Source organism: Canis lupus, chromosome 31 (genome assembly GCF_003254725.2).
Source record: "Canis lupus dingo isolate Sandy chromosome 31, ASM325472v2, whole genome shotgun sequence".
NCBI classification, from domain to species: Eukaryota; Metazoa; Chordata; class Mammalia; order Carnivora; family Canidae; genus Canis; species Canis lupus.
Window position 1 is genome coordinate 5517488 of NC_064273.1, and position 20830 is coordinate 5538317.

Genomic DNA, 20830 nt, shown 5'->3' on the forward strand with positions numbered 1-20830 from the left:
ATTTTGTTAAAATTAAATAAATACATGATGAAATTCTTTATTATAGATCATATCTTAATGTGCTAAATTAGTGCATGGGCATTGTGTTGACGAAGAAAACTTTGTGATCCAGAAATAAGAGTGTGACCTTTATGTAGCAAATCTTTATTTATACTGTCAACACACACACACACACACACACACACACACACACACACACTTTTCCTAAAGAAGAATATTTAGTGAGGAAAACACTGAAAATCAAGTCCAGATTGATTCTTTGGGTTCTTACAAGATAAATGCCTTTGGCGTGTCATGTAACCTCTGTGAGGTTTCTTTCCATAATGAAGGGATGAGATACAATGAATGCCTGTTCTATTGTAACACACTTAAGAATTAAATGACTGGAAAGTCTAAAATATTGCTAAGATTAGGTATGAAGACTATAAGAGGTAATTCATTAAGTTATTCAAAGTTATTCATTAAGTTATTCAATTACCTACAATAGTCTAGTACATATTTTAGGCATATAATTCTAGAAATGAACAAAGGAGACAAAATTTCTGTCCTCATGGTCTTTGTGTTCTAGTGGGAGGTAACAAACAAAAAAAGAAATAAGAAATATGTCAGATGGTAATTATGTATGAGAAGAGGGAGAGGCACAATAGGCAGTTGGCTGATACTTCAAATTTAATAGGGTACTCTGGGAAGCCCTCATAGATATGAAAATATTTGAACAGAGAACTATTGTAAGTGAAGAACCACATGGAGAGCCCTGAGGCAGGAACATGCTTCCAATTCAAAGGACACAGCAGAAACCAGAGAGTAGTTATAGTAAACTGAGAGGATAGAGTGGCAGATGATGAACCCAGAGTGAAAGTGAGCCTCCAGAGAACAAAGGCTGTTAGGCCATTCTGAAAACTTATAGTTCTGAATTAATCAATAATTAGTAAGAGGATTAGAAAAGGAGTGAACTGGTCACTTTCATTTTATTTATTTGTTTGTTTGTTTGTTTGTTTATTTATTTATTTATTAAAGATTTTATTTATTTATTCATGAGAGACACAGAGAGAGAGGCAGAGACACAGACAGAGGGAGAAGTAGGCTCTTTGCAGGGAGGGGAGCCCGATGTAGGACTAGATCCCAGGAACCCAGGATCACACTCTGAGCCAAAGGCAGACGCTCAACCACTGAGCCACCCTGGTGTCCCAAGGTCACTTTCATTTTAAATGGCTCAATCTAGCATTTATATGGAAAATAAAATCCAGGGATATAAGTAGGTAGGAGAATAGATGATTCAAGTTATAGATAGCAGAATCCTTTTTTTTCTGCTGGAGAGGTTTATTTTATTTTTATTTAAATTCAATTTGCCAATATATAGTATAACACCCAGCGCTCATCATATTACATGTTCTCTTTAGTGCCTCCCCATCATCCAGTTACCCCATCACCCCCAGCCAGCTGCCCTTCAGCAACCTTCCAGTGAAAGTCAATTCTGTTTAGCACAACTACTGAATTAAAACCATATCTTTTTCTACAGTTAACTAAGGTCATGTAAGGATAGATAAATCCAGAATAGAGAGGATAGAAATAGGCCCGAATATATATATTCGGTTAAATTTAGAATAAGGTATCAAATCAATCCAATGAGGAGAAAAAAGTATTTGTTTATACATTTTTTCTGAAACAAATATCTATGTTAAAAAACAAAAACATGATACTTTTCTCACTCCATACACAACATTTAATTTGAGATGGGTCATAAACCTAAACTCAGAACCCACAATCTTGGGATCCCTGGGTGGCGCAGCGGTTTAGCGCCTGCCTTTGGCCCAGGGCGTGATCCTGGAGACCCGGGATCGAATCCCACGTCGGGCTCCCGGTGCATGGAGCCTGCTTCTCCCTCTGCCTGTGTCTCTGCCTCTCTCTCTCTCTCTCACTGTGTGCCTATCATAAATAAAAAAAAAAAAAAAAAAAAGAACCCACAATCTTAAAGCTTTTAGAAAGAAACGTAATAGAACTATAACACAATTCCCTGTCAGGACTACCCTTTGCTTTGAACTGCCTTTCAAAGGATATTTATATAGTCATCAGTCTTAGAAGATAAAGGTAGTGTCTCCCTCCAGAACAAAAGGCAAGCTTGATGATAATCTTGGAAAATAAAGATAAAGTCTCTTCTAGAAAAAAGTTATGCTTACTGATGAGTATAATTAAGATAATGTCTCCTTCTAGAGCAAGGAGCTCACAAACTTACTGCCTATTATAAAAGACTCAGATTTACTAAGCTCAGAGTTTCCCTTCTGTAACTCTACCCTCTGAACAAGGACACACCAATTTTGGTCCATTCATATTACTTCATGGAATTTGGGAGTCAAAGGAATTTGATAAAAATATGTGAATGTCAATGCTATGTATTGTTTCCTGACTAATAAGATCCTTTGTGTTGGACACCTGAGCATTAGATATTCTAATAACATCCATCATCCTGTAGTGACTTAATTTATTAGCTTGGAAGTATAAGACATCAGACCCTCCACAGTTCTTGAAAAGAATGCCATTGTAGCTTCAGATTAGGCAAAAAATTATTTTTTCCCTGTCAAACACACACACACACATACACACACACACAAATCATAAAAGGAATTGATAAATTGGACATGCTCAAAATTAAATATTTCTCATCAAAATATATGTTTAAGAAAATTATCAGACAAAGACAGACTGGGGGAAAAAAAAAGACCTCACAGAACATATATCTCACAAGGGACCAGTATTCAGAGTATTTAAGGAAATATTAAGAATCATCAATAAAAAAATAACCTAGTTTTTTTAGGCAAACAATTGAATAGCCATATTACAAAATAGAATATACAAAATATCAGTAAGTACATGAAAAGCAGCTAATTATCATTAACCATTCAAGAAAGTTAATTGAACTGCAATTTATTTTAGTGGTATTTATTACCACTATAATGGAAACAAAACAAAACAAAACAAAACCTGATAATACCAAGTGTTGGAGAGGATATGTAGTAACCACAAATCTCATACTTTGCTGATAACAGCATAATACAGTGCAACCAACTTGAATAAATATTTTGGAACTACTTATAAGTAATCATTCCAATCCCATTTATTCCAGATAAACATGAGAATATAGCCACATAAAGATATGTTTACAGCATCTATATTCAAAATAGCCCAAAAGTGGAAAAACAAGATCATCAATAGAAAAATGAATAAAAATAAAAAATAAAAAAAAGAAAAAAAAGAAAAAAAAGAAAAATGAATAAAACATTTTAATATGTACACGCGATGGAATACTACTTAATGATAAAAAGAATGAACTATTAATACATTATCTTATCAAGTTGAATAGTTACAATCTGTGTATTTTGTGTTCATTGTATTTCAATAAAATACCCATTTACGAAAAAATGAGATTACAAAAGAATATTTCTATAGGACAAATGTGAACACATTGCATAACCTTACTGATGCTTGTTTTTTTCAATTGTAATATAAAAAAAAAAAAACAAAAAAAACCCACAGCTGAGCCTTGAACAATATAGGTTTGAAAGTCCACTTACACACAGTGTTTCCAATAAATAAAGCACAGTATGTAGATGTTATTTTTTCTTCCTTTTGATTTTCTTAACATTTTCTTTTCTCTTGCTCACTCTATTGTAAGAATACAGTGTATTAGACATGTAACAGACAAAATGTGTGATAACTGGTTGTTATCAGTTAGACTTCCAGTCAATAGTAGGCTATTAGCACTTAAGTTTTAGAATCAAAAGTTATATATGCATTTTCTATTTTGAAGGGAGTTGGGGCCCCAAACCGCTGCATTGTTTGATAATCAACTGGAATATTAAAATAATGCAGGGCTTCTTTTATTTGTGTAATTTACCAGGGATTATTTATTTTTCAGAAGCAGGAACATATTCAAACTAAATTTGGGATGAAAATAATTAGGAAATGTATAAGGCAGGGAATAGTGTAAACATTCACAAGGAACTAAATAAGTAAAATTCAACTGGTATAAAGATTATTTTTCTATCTCTCACTCTTTCTGTCTCTCTCACTCTTTGTTTCTCTGTCTCAATCTCTCTGTCTCTTGTCTCACTCCTTCCACTCTCATTTTAGGGTTTCTCTCTCTCTCTCTGTTTTTTCCTCTATAGTCTGGCCCTCATGATTTACCTTTTCATAGACCATAACGGCTGCCCCAAATTGATACCATCAGATACTAAGTTGACGTAATGTAACAAATTCTATCTTACATTTAAGTAACCCAGTTTCTTCAAGTACTAATACCCAGCAGAGAGAAACTTATTGGACCAGTTTACACTCTAGGATATCATATGCTCACTTCATTTGAATTCAGAGAAAGCAAAGCTAAATGCATTGGTCTGGTAAATAATTATAGCTCTACAGCAATAGAGGAAGCAGTAGGCTTTTCTGAGACTGCAAATTAATAATAACAGCAACAATAATACAAATAAAGTAATAATGATAAACTTATTTTAATTATATAAATATTTTGATTATATGTAAAATTATTATATATATAATCCTATTTTTATACTTAGTGATATATACCTCCTTGATGCTTATAGACACACCAAAATAATAATAATAATAATAATAATAATAATAATAATAATAATAATAGAAGAAGAAGAAGAAGAAGAAGAAGAAGAAGACGACATTTTATTTTACATATATGTAATACTATTACTTCCTGAATCTAAGCTTTGGGCTCATATGTTTGTTAGACTGCTTTTACAAATAAAATGAATATAATAAATATATGACTTCTGAGGAGGCCAGATTCAAGGGGACCATTCTTTGTCATGCAAATGTAATTTCAAACACCTAGTTTCTAATGTTTTGGTTAGAAAATTATTTTAAAAATTAATAAAGCGGGATCTCTGGGTGGATCAGCAGTTTAGCACCTACCTTTAGCCCAGGGCATGATCTTGGAGTCCTGGGATCCAGTCCCACATCGGGCTCCCTGCTTCTCCCTCTGCCTGTGTCTCTGTCTCTGTCTCTCTCTCTCTCTCTCTCCCATGTCGCTCATGAATAAATAAATAAAATCTTTAAAAAAATAAAAAATAAAAATTAATAAAGCTAGGGACGCCTGGGTGGCTCAGCAGTTGAGCATCTGCCTTTGGCTTAGGGCATGATCCCAGGTCCGGATGGAGTCCCACACTGGGCTCCCTGAGAGGAGCCTGCTTCTCCCTCTGCCTATGTCTCTGCCTCTCTCTCTGTGTCTCTCATGAATAAATACACAAAATATTTTCTAAAAATTAATAAGGCTAAACCCAATCTTTTTTCTATGACATGCAGCAAAATGGCTAAGTGAGAATAAGAATCAGGACATATCTCTTCTTAAGTCCAAACTTAATCACCCAAGATATAGGGGAAGGGGGATATTAACTTTTAAACTTATATGGGAGATTTCTCTATTGTTTCTGAAGCAAATGATTTCTAAAATAGGATCTAAAAAAAAACTGATATTTTTTGAGCTTATATCTTCTCCCCAAGAATAAAAGAAACCAAACAAATCCACAGCTCTCGTTCTTTTTGAAACTAGATATAGTTAAGTCACTCTAAATGAATTAAAGTCTATTTTTTGTGTGCACGAGAAACAGATATTTCTACTAAAACTGAGACTACAAATTGCAGTCGAAAATGGATAGAAAAATGTATCTCTGTATTCAAATGGTAAATTTGTACCTCCACTTCACATGATGTACCAATAATCTTTATAAACAGCCTATGAGTTGCCAATCAATACCACAAAGGCTCTGACAAGGTTAATACAGGATAGAAAAAGTGACTTTATAACTTTATAACTTCCAGTTAAATACACAGGTTAACATATATTAACCTAATTTGTCTCTGTTTTACTTCATTGAAAGTTCCTATGTTTTTTTTTTAATTTTTTTAAATTTTTTTATTTATGATAGTCACAGAGAGAGAAAGAGAGAGAGGCAGAGACATAGGCAGAGAGAGAAGCAGGCTCCATGCACCGGGAGCCCGATGTGGGATTCGATCCCGGGTCTCCAGGATCGCGCCCTGGGCCAAAGGCAGGCGCCAAACCGCTGCGCCACCCAGGGATCCCAAGTTCCTATGTTAATAGATTTAATTTATATATAAATATGAAATAATAGGAAAGAAATTATTATTTACAACAAAAAAAAAGGACTGCTTGATTTGGAAGAAACTTTGGCAGTCTTCTGGTTCTGTATTTTGAATACTTGAATACTAAATGTATTATCTTCAGAGTCTGAATACCTCCAGTATTTGGAAACTCTGGACCTCTTAGGCAGTCCACTGTCATCTCCAGAATGCTCTGCAGTACATGCATAGGGCATCAGCAAAACAGGCCCAAGCAATGTAATCATGTTTTCTGAAATAACTCAGAGTGCCAATGTGTCAAACACATTATGAATAGTAAGAGAAAAAAATAGAATTATTTTAGACTTCCATTCACATTTTTCATGTATCAGGGCTATTATATTTTGAATTACTTATGAGAGATTTGGTTCCATAAAGTGCTTGGGGCCTCATGAAGTTCATAGTGTGGGCCTATTTGCTGCCCCATAATTTTCCATTTTTCATATTAAATATTTTTGTCTCCTCTAATCATTCCTCATATGCCACTGCTACAAATCCATTGAAAGCACTGGCGACTTGCCTCTGAGTGTGCTTCATGTTTTTGCCTTAAACTGTAATAGGATAAAACTGAATACAGAGTCCCATTTGTGGTCTGACAACAGATTGTGGAGTAAGACTACCACTCCCCACCAATTAGTACTAATAATTAAGCCTAAGATAGTATCAATTTGGCAAGGGGATCTCGTGGTTGGCTCACATTTACTTCACAGTCAGAAAGCTTCCAAATATATTTATATGTATATACACTGGTCTCTCACATACTGTACTGTACAGATGGAGTTTCTGGACACAAGTCCAATACTAAATTTCTTTCTATTAAACTTCGTTTTGCTACATTCAATCTTTTAGCATATCTTTGACATTTTTTTTTTATGCGGAGTTTGTTACGACTTTTAACCGAACAACAACAACAACAAAAAATCCACATTCTGTTACAATATTCTACTATGACTTGATTCTGCTATGAATCACAAAAATCCAACAATCCACATTTTTCTATACTTATAACCAGAAATCCACTTTATATATAGGCTTTATATAAACTTAGCCAATATTTAATCAATGATCTTCTTTTTTTAATTTTTTATTTATTTATGATAGTCACAGAGAGAGAAAGAGAGAGAGGCAGAGACATAGGCAGAGGGAGAAGCAAGCTCCATGCACCAGGAGCCCAATGTGGGATTCGATCCCGGGTCTCCAGGATCGCGCCCTGGGCCAAAGTCAGGCGCCAAACCGCTGCGCCACCCAGGGATCCCAATCAATGGTCTTTTGGAGAGAAATTTCTATGCTTATAAAATTTAAAGTTCTCTCTCAACTGTTTTGTCTTTTTTTAACTAGAATACAAAACTCCATATCCGTAGGATAAATGTTAGGACAAAACATACATCCCCAGTTCTATGCCCTTCTGCTAGGTAATCCAAGATGTCAAATAAGCCTCTTGAACTAGCAAATTAAAACATTGTAAAGAAAAACAAAAGAATGGGATGGAGAACATTATCTTTATAATATAATGAAAACAATTTGGTTGGAATAAAAAATATATAAATTAACTTAATTTCAGCTGTGTTTTGGGTCAAATAGGACTTTGTGGATTAACCTACAGATAAAATATCACTTAATGCATTTTGAAGCAAAACAAGTTTTAATTTTTAAATCACTTTTAAGATAGAACCCTTTTGTTTGAAGATTATATTTAAGTATACAATAATACATATTCTAGCATATTTACAAGTCACTACTAGTTTTTAATTATAGAACTCTTGACAGCTTTTAGAGGTTTTTAGCTTCCTGATAACTTCTTCATATCAAGAGTATTTTCTTGATCTTATGTTCTCTTCTCACACCTGTAGCTTTACAGTTTATTTTTTTCTCCTAAGAATGTACTTTCAAAAACTGTACCTTCTTATGAAGCAATGCTGGATCTTTTTTGCATTAACAATCAGTTGGGTGCTCAAAGTGACCTTCTACCATTAGAATATGTTTTATGTTCCACATAAATTGTTATGATCTTTTCAGTTTCAGGAATATACTCATGATTTTTATTTTACCACCAGACTTCATTTGTTGGCATTTAAAAAATATTTATAATGACTCTAATTTCCCTCCCCAGAGAAAGAAATTCTCCCTAGTCGTATGATTCATGTTGTACATCCGAGAAAGAGTAGCTGTTATAAAATGACCTCATGGCACATTCACTCAAAGGTCAGGAAGTGCCTGTTCTCTCTGGACACTGGGCTAAGATGCTTCCTCCATGTAGAACCCCTTGAATTGACTGATATTGAAGTCAAGCTCTGTTAAATGGAGCACTTCCTTTCTATGAAAATATTTCTCTTTCAGATCTTCTGCTTCCTCTTCTGAGGAAGCTCATTCTCTGATCTGCACTTGAATATGTGTTGACCTCTAGGTCTCATAGGTGGATCTACTTCCATTCACTGTTAGTTGTCTTCTGGTATGATGTTGCTTTTATCACATTTTCAGAAAAAGATCAGTTTTTCATCTTCTTTTTCTCTACTGATTGTGTTAGATCCTAGAAATATTTCCCTGAAGCAGTGTTACTGAGACCTCTGGTGCCACCATCTCATCCTGAATGGCCATAGAAAGGATTTTTTTTTTTTTTTTTTTTGTCTACAAGAGTTGAATTAAGTTACTTTAAAAGTAACACCTGAACTTGTTGAAAAATATTATGTCAGATGAAGAACAAGTAAACAGAGAACATTCCATAAATACCCATGGTCAGGGAAAACAACATATGATCCTATAATTTTGAAGAAACAGCCAGAAACAGCATCCCCAGGACATTTAGATATACGTCAACAAGAGGGTTTCTATCTAGGGGGCACAGCAATGTCTGAGATTAAATATACTGATGATGCCCAATAAAACCTGTCAATCAAACCACCTCTCCTCTTCAGAGCTATTTCCAGAAATCATTTGGAAGAAGTCATTGTATCAAATGAAAGATGTGGTTTTGATTTTTGATTCCTCAGAAAATAAAATATTTCATTTATGATAAAACCAGTACAAGTAGGTTGACCAAAATTAGACGAAATAACCAAAAAAGCCCTCTATGTTTCTTTATTTTCTAACTTGGACCTCAGTTTTACTGCTTAAAAGTCTCATTCTAAATCTCCCCTCCTTTACTTTCTTTATCCAATCAGTTACAAGCATTGGCATTTTAATCTCCAAAATATATCTCTTCTGTTCCCTCTGCCTTTCTTTTAGCAAATTACCAATAAATATGAAAAGGAGCAGAAAGAAGACGTATTTGTACAAGAACAATATTATCAGAAAATTATGAAAGATATGATATAGCATGCCATTTAAACAAAATTTAAAGTGTTTAAGGGATTAAGAAAAGAATTTACCAAAGCTTGTATTATATTTACTTATGAAAGAAATGATATAAATAAAAAGAGTACCTGAATAAGCCTTCATTTTTTTTCTTGTCTTTTCTGTCAAGGAAAATTATATTCAGTTGGAAATATTATTTCAAAAGGGAAGTAAAAGCTAACCTAAGTCATAGAATGAGTGCACGTAGCTTTTCTGAAGGAACTTTTCCAGGCAAAATATCTCCATTTACAAATTTACTACAAAACAACAAGTATATACTTCACTCACCCATACTCGCTATAGTAAATATGATGATGATCATGATGGAAACTACAATTTGCTCCTTATTAATATCTCCAAATTCATGTACTGCAAGGATTCTACAAACACACTGTGATTAAAGTTTTCTAGAAATATCATAAGTTGTTTTCAAGTTTTTTTATAATCTGCCATATGATTGTCTATCACAATATTGCTTACTAACTCCCAATAGACTCTCTTTGTGTTTCCACAGCTCTCTAGACATATGTTAATACGGAATATGTTATGCTATAATATAAATTTTATAAAGTCTCACTCTCAAATTTATAAAGTCTTTGAGTGGAGGAATAATATATTTTTCCTGCATGGGAGGATCCTGCATGGTCAATCCCTAAATAAGTATGTAGCATATATTACATAGATGTATAATAAATTTTGGTTTAACTGAAACTTATATAATTAATCATCATTGAAACTCAATTCATGCTGTAAAGTTAAATAACTACTTCAGAGGGAAAAAAAAAAGGTATAGGAAACAAAACAAATACAATTTAAAAGTGACCTAATCATCAGAGTTGTTTAATATCAACATAAGTATGTGTGGTTTTTCTCAATACATACATACATACAATATAAATAATGAAGGGACTGTGATAAGTAGTTACGTCAATAAGATTCCTTAAACACACAGTTCATGATCACATTTCCAAATTCAGGTTGTTTCTAAAGACTGAGCAAACTAAATCTGCAATAGGAGCATAGTGATAACTGGTATTTTTGGTTCAGTAATATGCATGGGATTTGCCTGAGTTATAGATAATCATGGAGAGAATTAACTTTCACTCATTAAGTTATGAAATGATAGTGTAGAATACAGAAACTAACTCCACTCTGAGAAGGGTGATGCTGCTCCTTTTTGGAGGCATATTAATTCATACAATCCACAAGGGGCCCATGTAACCACTGTGAAATATAATCGGTACAGTTAAAATAGGATAGCTTGATCCATTATAACCTCCTTTCACTCCATTCTAATAATTACCTGAGGTATTTGGGGGTTGGTACTACATATGGAAGTAATTCTCTACCAGTTTCTTGTTCACTGTGATGTGCTACAAAGCCCATTAAGAATAAAATCATAGCATAAGTTTAAATGTAAAAACCATGTAGGGAAAATATTTTTATAGTTATAAATAAAAAGAGATGTGTGTGTGTGTGTGTGTGTGTGTGTAACTTGATAAAATGATGGCCAAATACAGATAACTAAAGGTTTATCTTTACCATGGGAGAAGCTAGCAAGCAATATTATGTGTTAAAATACCTATACTTGATGTTTCCAGTCCCTCGTTTAATTTTATGTTCTCAGATCAGTAAAATAGTTCTGATTAGTAAAGAAACATGTTGGGAGAAAGATGAGGATATATAAAGCTTAAAGTTTCAGAGTCAAGCTTTAGACTCTAAAGGTTGAAATGTATTACATTTATAATATAAAACACAAAGAATAGAATTCTCTAGTCATGATAATAGTATTCATGGCTACAGTTAAACATTAGGTATTTCTCCTGCCATTTTCTGCCTCCTGGCTTTGTATTTACTCTTTTATATGTAAAATCTGCTCATTGCATTTCATTATACAATTAAGAAAATGCTTACAATTAAAATCAAAATTTTATGTTAGGAGTTTTGATTTCAAGGTACTGAAACTGACTTTGTTCAAACATCTCTGTAAAGGAAATCTATAATGTTTTCTCTATATTTTGAAGTCCACAGAAACCTGAACAAATGACACAATTGATAACTTTATAAAATTTAGTATGAACTTAGAATTAACAATATTCAATATAACAAAGATTCAATATAACATTCATTCAAGATTCAATATAACAAAGGTAGTAAGTAAAATTAATTGGTGGTAAAAGTGACCCATAGATCTTACATACACAGTCATATGGTCAAGTTATGCATGTGTATGTGTTTTTCTTAGACCATTATTTAATAATTATATTCCCTTAAAGACAGTCTTGATATTATCCAAGAACATCTGGTTTTTATATCAATATTTAGCTTAATAATTGCATTTCTCACAAAGAGAGAGCGAGAAAGAGAATATACAGAAATTGAATTCCAGCTTGCATCCCATATTTATCTTTATTATGTGATTGTCTATTAAAGACTATGTAAAAAGTGAAAAGAATAAAGACAAGGAAAAATTGGAAGATGCAAATTATAATGTCCCAGGACCTTGAGAAAGCCTTTTTCAAAGTGAAAAAAAGTTTAATTTTCATTTAGAAAGTGAGAAAATCAAGGAAAATGTAATTAAGAGATTATATTGCAAATATAAGTAACTGGAGAAAGCATGGAAATAGGAGGATGGGAAACATTCTCTCTGACAGCATAACTTCAGTACTATATATATTTTTTTCATCAAAGTAAGGTAACAGTAGCATGATATTTACCTTATTTGTACTGGAATGACAAAATTCTATGAAAACACTAGATTTTAAATAATATGCCCTCTTTTTACTTTCTTACCACTTTTTCTCCATATGTTGAACATCTTTTCCCTATTATTTTTCCTTTGAATTTCTCCAATTTTGTCCTGATGGTTTACTTCACTTGCATAATCTCCACGTAACCTTTGATACTGCACATTCCAAATGAAATCAACATCACTCAATTTGTCCAAGAGAACAAAGGGAAGATGGAGCAGAAAACAGGCTGAGGAAATGTGTGCTAAGAATATAATTGAAAAAAAAAAAAAGAATATAATTGAACAGATGTTAAACTACATCAGAAAAGATCAAAATGTATTAATAAATTAACCAAACAGAAATCATCCAGACAAAGTTAAAGGGTGTTGTTTCTACTGGGTAAGCACTCTTTTTTCCCCTCATTTTTCATTCCTACTCTTAAACATATGCAGCTCCTTAAAATGTTGTATCAATTTCCTAAGTGATATATACAAAACTACAATCTGTGTCCCTGCTAATATCTAAAGTCATAAATGCTAGGAGACAACCAAAAAATTAAAGAAAAAAAACATTATTGCCTAAGCCTATATAATTATGTGATTATGATCAATAAAGTTTGCACCAATTTTTACAATATTCAATATTTCCATACTGATTGATTTGCATAGAGTTGGCCACAGTGGCAGTTGATGGGGTCTGACAGAATGCTACCAGTGGTCACAAAGTGGCACAGGAGAATGAATGCATGTGGTATGTTCTCCAAGGGAACTCAACTTCATGGGGGCAGTGAAGCAAGTGACAAAACAGGCAGCAATTTTGTAAGCATTATCAACAGTCACAAAGGTCTTTCTGAGACCAGCCATTGTAAGAAGTACTGCCTTAAAGTATGTACAATCTAGGACAGGTGGCAAAGCACCTGGGTGCCCTCTGGCTGCACCAAGTGCCAGAAGCTGGTAGAATCAGAGAATAAGTACTTATTATGCAATTCATAATTCCTTTTGTCAAATTTGAGGTGAGATAAGGACATCCTTTACCTAGTGGTGTTACTTCATACAATTTTGAAAAATCAAAAAATGATTTAGAAATTATTAGAAGGATTTGGTAAGTAATTTCTACTGTAATGCATACCACTGATAACCAGATTTCCAAATATATGGGGTTGAGTTTTTAAAGGTGTGTTGTCTAACGTGGACAGTACCAATAACATATGGTGATTTGAATGCCAACTTAAATTGATTAGAGTTAAAAGTAAAATTCATTTCTTCAGACACACTTGCTACATTTCAAGTGTTCAATAGCCACATGTGGTTAGTGGCTACCACATTGTATGATGCAGAAACATTTCTATCCTTGCAAACAGTTCTCTAAGCAATGATTTGAAGATTAAAATGGAATATATTTGTAGGTAGTAATCTATATTATTGTGCCATTTGTTAAAAATGAATATATCCTTAGGGCATATTACCCCAATTTATTGATTTATATAATCAATAAATTATTGCTAGGTAATGGTATACTTCACAGTAAAGAATCATCTGATATATTTTTAAAACAATAATAAGGAAGCATTTTCAAAAGTTCTGTTATGTTGTATAAATGTATCTATAAAATATCTGTATTCATTAGCAGAACTCAGAATCTATCACATCAGACTTTGGAAATATTAGCGACTCTCTCTCTCTCTAAAAAACATATGTACTCACAAACGCAAAAGCTTTCTTTTTCACCATTCAAATTATGGTCTCTGCATTAAAAAGCTATTGGTCTTCATGGCGGTTTGAATACAAAAAAAAAAAGTTTTTTACTTATTTCCATATGATAAGAGCCAGTTGAAATATAGTGTTTTAACCCTCGCTCAAATGCTTCATAGCTTTATTAGGGTGAAATGCAGCATCTGAGATCTTTTTCCTACTTCACTGCTATTGATTTGTTTTTGAGCTCCCATTTACAAGTATGACAATATACACGTATCATTACTTGAACATCAATTATTATCTTGCATACAAATAATTATATTTCCTAAAATACTAATAATGCTTTATGATATTATAACAATAATCTATTAAATCTCACCGTGCTAATAATCATTATCCATATAGCCAGATTTTCACTTCCAAAAACTCAATTTTTTAAAAAATTGAAGTAATATTGTTTATAAATAATTTTCCTTTATAGAGTTTAAAGTTATATTTGTTTTTGCCATTCCTGTGTTCAGATCAAAGGATAATTAGATATTTCATAAGTTAAATCCCAACATGATATTTTTAAATATTTTAAAAATCTGTTTTATTTTTGTCAAATTCTGATTTTCAACACTTTTTTTAAAGATTTTATTTATTCATGAGAGATACTGAGAGAGAGAGACAGAGACATAGGCAGAGGGAGAAGCAGGCCCCATGCAGGGAGCCCGACGTGGGATTCAATCCCAGGTCTCCAATATCACGCCCAGAGCCAAAGGCAGGTGCCAAACAGCTGAGCTACCCAGGCAGGTAGCTGAGCTACCCTGATTTTGAACATTTTCATTTTCCCATATATATATTTTTTTCATAATTCAATCTTTACCTCCTCTAGCCCATATATATTATGAACCATTTCATACAGTTTTTCAAAGTCATAATCACCAGGGGTATAGGCAATAATGAAATACTCGTGGAAAAGACAATCTAGAAGGAGAAATATCCATTCCCTTTTTTCTTCTGTCTTTCCCTCTACCTTGATTTCCACCTTTATTAGTTTTACACTGAAAGATTAGCAGTGCAAAAATAGAGAAGGAATTCTAACTACATTTTGCAAACTATATCAGAATTTCAATTTGGTGGGAAACATAGTAGCAAAATATGCAATATTTTATATGCTTCCACTTGCCAGGCCCTGTCAACTCTACATAAATTGTGTGGAATTCTCACAAAGACACTGTAAAATAGTTTCATGGTAGCTATATACATTTGAACACTGAAGCTCAGATTAAAAGATGTTAGGTAATGTGCCCAGGTTGACACAGAAAGTATGGAAGAACAAAAATAATCACTTGAAAACCTGTTTTCTTTTCAATCAGGAGGGAATCCTCAACACCTGTCTACAGATTGCATTTTTTAATATAAAATTGTTCAAACACATTTGAAATGATAGTCTTATTAGTTCATAGACAATTGGTAGTTATCATCTGAAAACCCAGTGTAGGAGTGCCTGGGTGGCTCAGTTAGTGAAGCCTCTGATTTTGGCTCAGGTCATGATCCCAGCATCCTGAGATCAAGCCCTACATCAGGGTTCCTGTTCAGCGAGGAGTCTGCTCCTTCTTCCTCTCCCTCTGCCCCTCTTCCCCCACTCATGTTCTCTCTCTCTCTTGATCTCTGTCTCCAATACATACATATATATATATATTTTTTTTTTTGTTTGTTTGTTTGTTTGTTTGTTTTTTTAAAGGAAACCCAGAGTACTGTGGCATTAAAAGAAATACAAGAGTTAATTACTGTCTTTGAGAAGCCAATAGTATAACAAGAAGTTAAATAGGACACATTCTGGCTTAGTTTAAGCTGAAAGCATGAGGATAGTGCATTCTATATTTTAAAGATTATCTTTCAAAATGCTCTAATGGCAGTACCTGAGAATCAGGTAGATGGGATGGAATGTTGTAAAACAGACGATCTGTAAGGATTTCCTTGCAGAAAGTTCCTGCGACTGCACTCCACCAAGTGGGAGAGAAGATAAATGTTTTTTCTCTGCCCAGTGTTAAAAGAGAAAGGCCTTAACATTACAGGGTGTAGTATTTTCCCCATTCAGTTTGGGGAAGCAGAGGTGCCTGGTTTCTAACTTTTGCTTGAGACATTTAAGGACAAGATGTACTGTTAGGTCAATGTTGAGAAATGAGTCAAGGAGAAGCAGCCCAATGGGATCTGTCTGTACTCTGAAATTTGGCTGCATCAAAGGTTCATGAATGTTCATCAATCAAATATGTGCCACACTTAAGAACATCCCAGCATGGGTTCACCTTACAAACTGTGTAACAGCACTAAGACAGTTATACAACTCACAGAAGCTAAAGTCGATTTCAACTTTTCTAGGCATCTTGGAAGGAGTAAAGCAACCAGTTGAATTAAGAGGGCATTTACTACGGATGCAGGTAAGACATTTGCAGTACTGATGTATCTATGAAGAATTCCCCATACTCACACACAGGAAAGTGCCACTTGAGATAAATTCAGCTTTAACTATTTGCAGGACCCAGCAATTGTAAGATTGCCAATAAAGTCAAAATATTTGCTCTCCTTCTTATTTTTCTTTCCCAGCTTCAACTTTGGAGAAATAGATAGTTGAAAAATTTTTGAGGTGAATAACAAACAAACAAAAGCAGTCCCTTTTCTGGAAATCACATGGCTATGTTCAGCCTTTTCTACACGAAATGAGAAGGAATAACTCTAATTCTGAATATAGACACACTGACTATTACAGAGGACTGAACATTTCAAGTAGGGGGTTCAAACTGTCATTTATAACCTAAAGCTCATTTTTATTAGTCCTTACTAAACTGAAGATTTTTGCCTAGTGATAGGGGAAGGAGAACTCAACCAACAAACAAACATTGAATTCCTGAGTTTTTAACCAGAGGTAATGGGAAAATATCCCACAGTAAATGTTTTAAAAGGAATATTGAAAAACAAAGTAAAGTAACTTTGTGATTAAATTCCAGGAGCCATATTTGTTCAAAATGTATCACAACAGAGTTGGGTGACAACACAGAGTGTGGCCTCTCTAGTATGTTATATTCCATATTTCAATATTATCAACTTCTAAGACAATGTTCAGTTATAAGAGAGATAATACAAACATAGAAATCATCTCTGTCCTCTAAGAGCTTATTATTTGGTTTCATTTCTTTGTCACCCTGGCATGTGAACCAACTCATTTCAAATCAGGCTGCCAAGCAAATTCTCATTGTTTTGAAACAACTCTACTCTCTGTAAATATTTTCATGTTTCTGCCTGGTGGGGACTAAATGATTAAATTGTAAGCATGGTTTGGAAGCTAGAGATCCATGTTGTTCCGGAGTCATTTGCTAACATTTCAAAGTAGAGACATTTTCTATCCTCCTTAGAGAGGATGTGTCTATATTCCAGAGAAAATCTCTCTTTCAATCTCTCTCTCTCTCTCTCTCTCTCCCTCTGGAAGGGAAGAAAAGTTGATGTGCCAGCCACCCTGCATATACTCTGAGTCTCCTTATTTTGTGATTCCTCTCCAGGGGTACAATTCCTACTGCACATACAAGTGACATCTGGGTCCCTTCAGAAATTGGATCCTGGGGATCCAGTGCTGATAAGATTAGTCTGTGAGCAAACCCAAAGTCTGTTCTATGATGAAGATGTCTGGGTTCCTGTACATGTGTGTATGAGTGTATGTGGGTAGGGAGGAGAGAGAGAAAAATGAGAGAGAGAGAGAGAGAGAGTGTGTGTGTCTTTGAGAAAGAGAGACAAAGAGAAAGAGGGAGAGGGAGGGAGAGATAAGGTGTTAGCCTAACTGGTTAGCCTGAAAATAGGATAACATCTCAAACCCTTTATTTAATACTCTTACTCTAATATTTATAGCCATCTCTTTCAGTCAGTTTTCCAGACAAACCTAAGTACTTATTTTGATTTTATCTGTTATAAACCTAAAACCATTTAAGTTATATGCACTCCACTAATCTTCAAACTACTTTTCAGTTTCCTATAATTTTCACCCATGCTGTCTCCAGGTGTACTAATCCCAACGTGTTGTATGTGTTCCCTATACCTGCCATCTGCAAAAAAAGATGAACACAGTTCAAAGTGGTGGCTGTCATTTTAAGAAATCAACCTATGACCTTGAATGTTGCATGAGAAAAGAGGAGAGTAGATATGATTTTCTTCTAAAGGAGGTGAGGAGGATATGAACTGACTGCATGCATCCCAATTTAAGCATTATTTTAAATATTGGCTCTTCCCCCATAGTTTTGTTCCCCTCTTGACAGTTACCCTAAAACAGCTTGGATACCAAGTATGCAGACTTCAGAGCACCCAGTTCTAATCCATTCCTGGATTTGTGTACAGTGTTTGATATCCTGAGCACTAGTCAGATTGAGAATCTTCAGCAGTGTCTCTGATATTTTGTTTCTACCTGTGAAAGCTACAACATAAGAATAAAGCCAGTTTCCCCACTTCAGGGCTGGACCACTTCAGGAAGCAGTCACTGTGACTGCAGTTATGTCATCCATTAATAAGGCTGAATTCTAGCGCCATATACTCTGATGGCAAATGTTCTTCCCACGGAGTATCTTATTAAGGCAAAATAGAATACTAATATTTCTCAAATCAATTGATATTGACCTTGAAACACCTTATGTCTCTAGGAGTGGTGAATCACACAGGTGTCATTTGGCCCAATGTTGCTATTTCAAGAATGCCAACTCACAATGGCAATTTCCATCAGCACCTTCCCTGCTCTCTCTGTTTCCTCATTTTTCAAAGGAGGTGTTTGGATATGATGAGGTTGCTCCATAGTTTAACTCAATACAACCATGTTTTTAGCTTTTCTTTGTGTTCTCTTTAAGAAAAAAAAAAAAACATGTATCTATACTTGAACGTAATATACTTGCAGATGGGGGGGGGTTGTGTGTTATTATTGTGTTTTTTTTTTTTCTCTAAGATTACTCCTGAGAATTATATTAATGAATTTGTAAAGAATCATGCTATTTTCTCTATTTGGGCTACTGATGTTGTGTGATTTTTTTTTTTTAATCATGCCATGGATTGTTAACGAGTTTCTCATTTGTCACTCTTAAAGACAACTCAAATAAGTATCAAACCAGATCTAGAAACACTAAACACAATTCCTTTAGTGAACAAATATATAGCATTCCTCCAACTTGGTCTATATTTTATTTTGAATTCTTAATTCTTTTTTTCTGTATTTTCTGGACTATATCTTTCTCACCATTGCAGAGATGACCAACTGATCAACATTGGTCCGTGTTATACATGGAGTAAAAGACTTCTTCCCTTACTTCTCATTTAGACATCAGAAGCCACAAAACAATTCGACATGAAGCAAATGTCTGATGTGTGATCTTTCCTACTCTATTTACATACACCCATCTGTGTCTCTTAAGCCAAGGTCAGTATTGATGTAGATTTTCCAGAAGTGGATGAAAGGTTTTCACTAACTGCAGCAAAGCAGAAGGCACCATAAGCTGATTCCTCCCTAGGCAGCAGCCTCAGGATACTTTTGCGTTGGGACTTTCATGGAGGTGGCAGGGAGGGGAGGAATACCAATAAAGAAAAGGGACTTTGAAAAATAAGAAAAATAACAAATTCTGTCTGTGGTCAACATGATTCTATACATATAGAGCTGTTGTTGTTTTAAGTTTACATTTTTCCTATTTAAATTAACAAAAAAAGCCCTTCTATAATTCCTAGGTATTCATTGTGTAATTGTATAGTCCAGAAATATTCTACTCCCACCCTTTCTCTTATCTTTCCACTCTTCTAATGTGGCAGGCAAGTCAAGCCTGTAATGCCTTCTTCCTTCTACACAGTGAGTCTGAATCACAGCAGAGTGTAGCCTAGGACCAAGATGAGAGCTTCAAAAATAGCTCATGATGTTCTAGAAAAATATGATTTTTAAAATATTACTCTTTCAGAAGAATACACTTCTGTCTTAAACTTCTTCTAATGCACTTTCATGTCTCTCAAAAAAAGAGACTGGATATCTTGAAAATCACTGCTGGCTAAGGTGAAGGAGGCTTAAAGCAGTTGCCATTATCCTTGCACTAGGAGACAGATTAACCCTACGTTCACTTAGATTAGGTTTTTGGGGGGATTAGCTAAGAAGATAAACTGCAGGCACCTAACTGTGTTATTTGCAGATGAATGCACAAGTAAGTTGTTCTTTTTTATTTCTTTTAAGTTCAAATGGGTCTGAAAATGAGTTTTTAGGCAATACAGACCTAATATCAAGTTTACATGTTAGTTACAAAGACATAATTTAGGAACTCTGGTAAAATACATGTAAATAACTGATATATAAATATCGACAAATGGAAAACTAGTAACAATTCAAGTGAGCTCAAAGCATTTTTCTATAAAGAAATTATAATGAAAATATGTTCTCAGCAACTGTCAATAGAAAAATGCATATTTTTAAATATTTTACCATTCAATCCCTTAATTATATAATTTTTACTGATATCTATGGCTTTAAAATAAGAATAGCTTGTGAATTTCATTTTTTTAAAACATATTTATATGGCCTTTTACTATTCAGTTCCTATTCTGTTCTCTCTACATCTGCATAACTATATTAGGGAAAATATCTCTTTGTAGTTAGTGTCTCTAATTATCACACTGCACATGGCATATTAATCATGAGCCTCACCTTCATTTAGATATTTAAGTGAAATTGTTAGTATCTATGTAAAATGGCAAGAACAGCTTGTGAATTTTACTTCAAATATCATTAATTAATAGTAAATTAAAAAGTAAACTAGAAGAATTATCTGCCAGGAAATTTAAGAAAAAATATTTTGTTGTGCCCAAGATTGCGTGTCCGAGAAACCACCAAGAAGCCGACACCAATGCAAGCCAAGGAGGGTT

The 20830-nt window shown here is 34.0% G+C and overlaps 1 long non-coding RNA gene across 9 annotated transcripts in view; it reads right to left on the minus strand.

The window, feature by feature from the left end:
- LOC112661794 (uncharacterized) overlaps positions 1-20830 on the minus strand; it is a 72767-nt gene that overhangs the window by 32288 nt on the left and 19649 nt on the right. For 3 of the 9 annotated variants that reach the window (XR_007407565.1, XR_007407568.1, XR_007407562.1), the window contains exons 3-5: positions 12289-12489; positions 4942-5079; positions 3570-3660 (exon numbers count right to left, since the gene is read on the minus strand). This is a non-coding gene — a long non-coding RNA (uncharacterized LOC112661794). Of the gene's footprint in view, positions 1-3569; positions 3661-4941; positions 5080-9584; positions 9618-12288; positions 12490-20830 lie in introns of all 9 variants that reach the window. The other 6 variants (XR_007407567.1, XR_007407563.1, XR_007407566.1 and 3 more) reach the window with 3 other exon arrangements.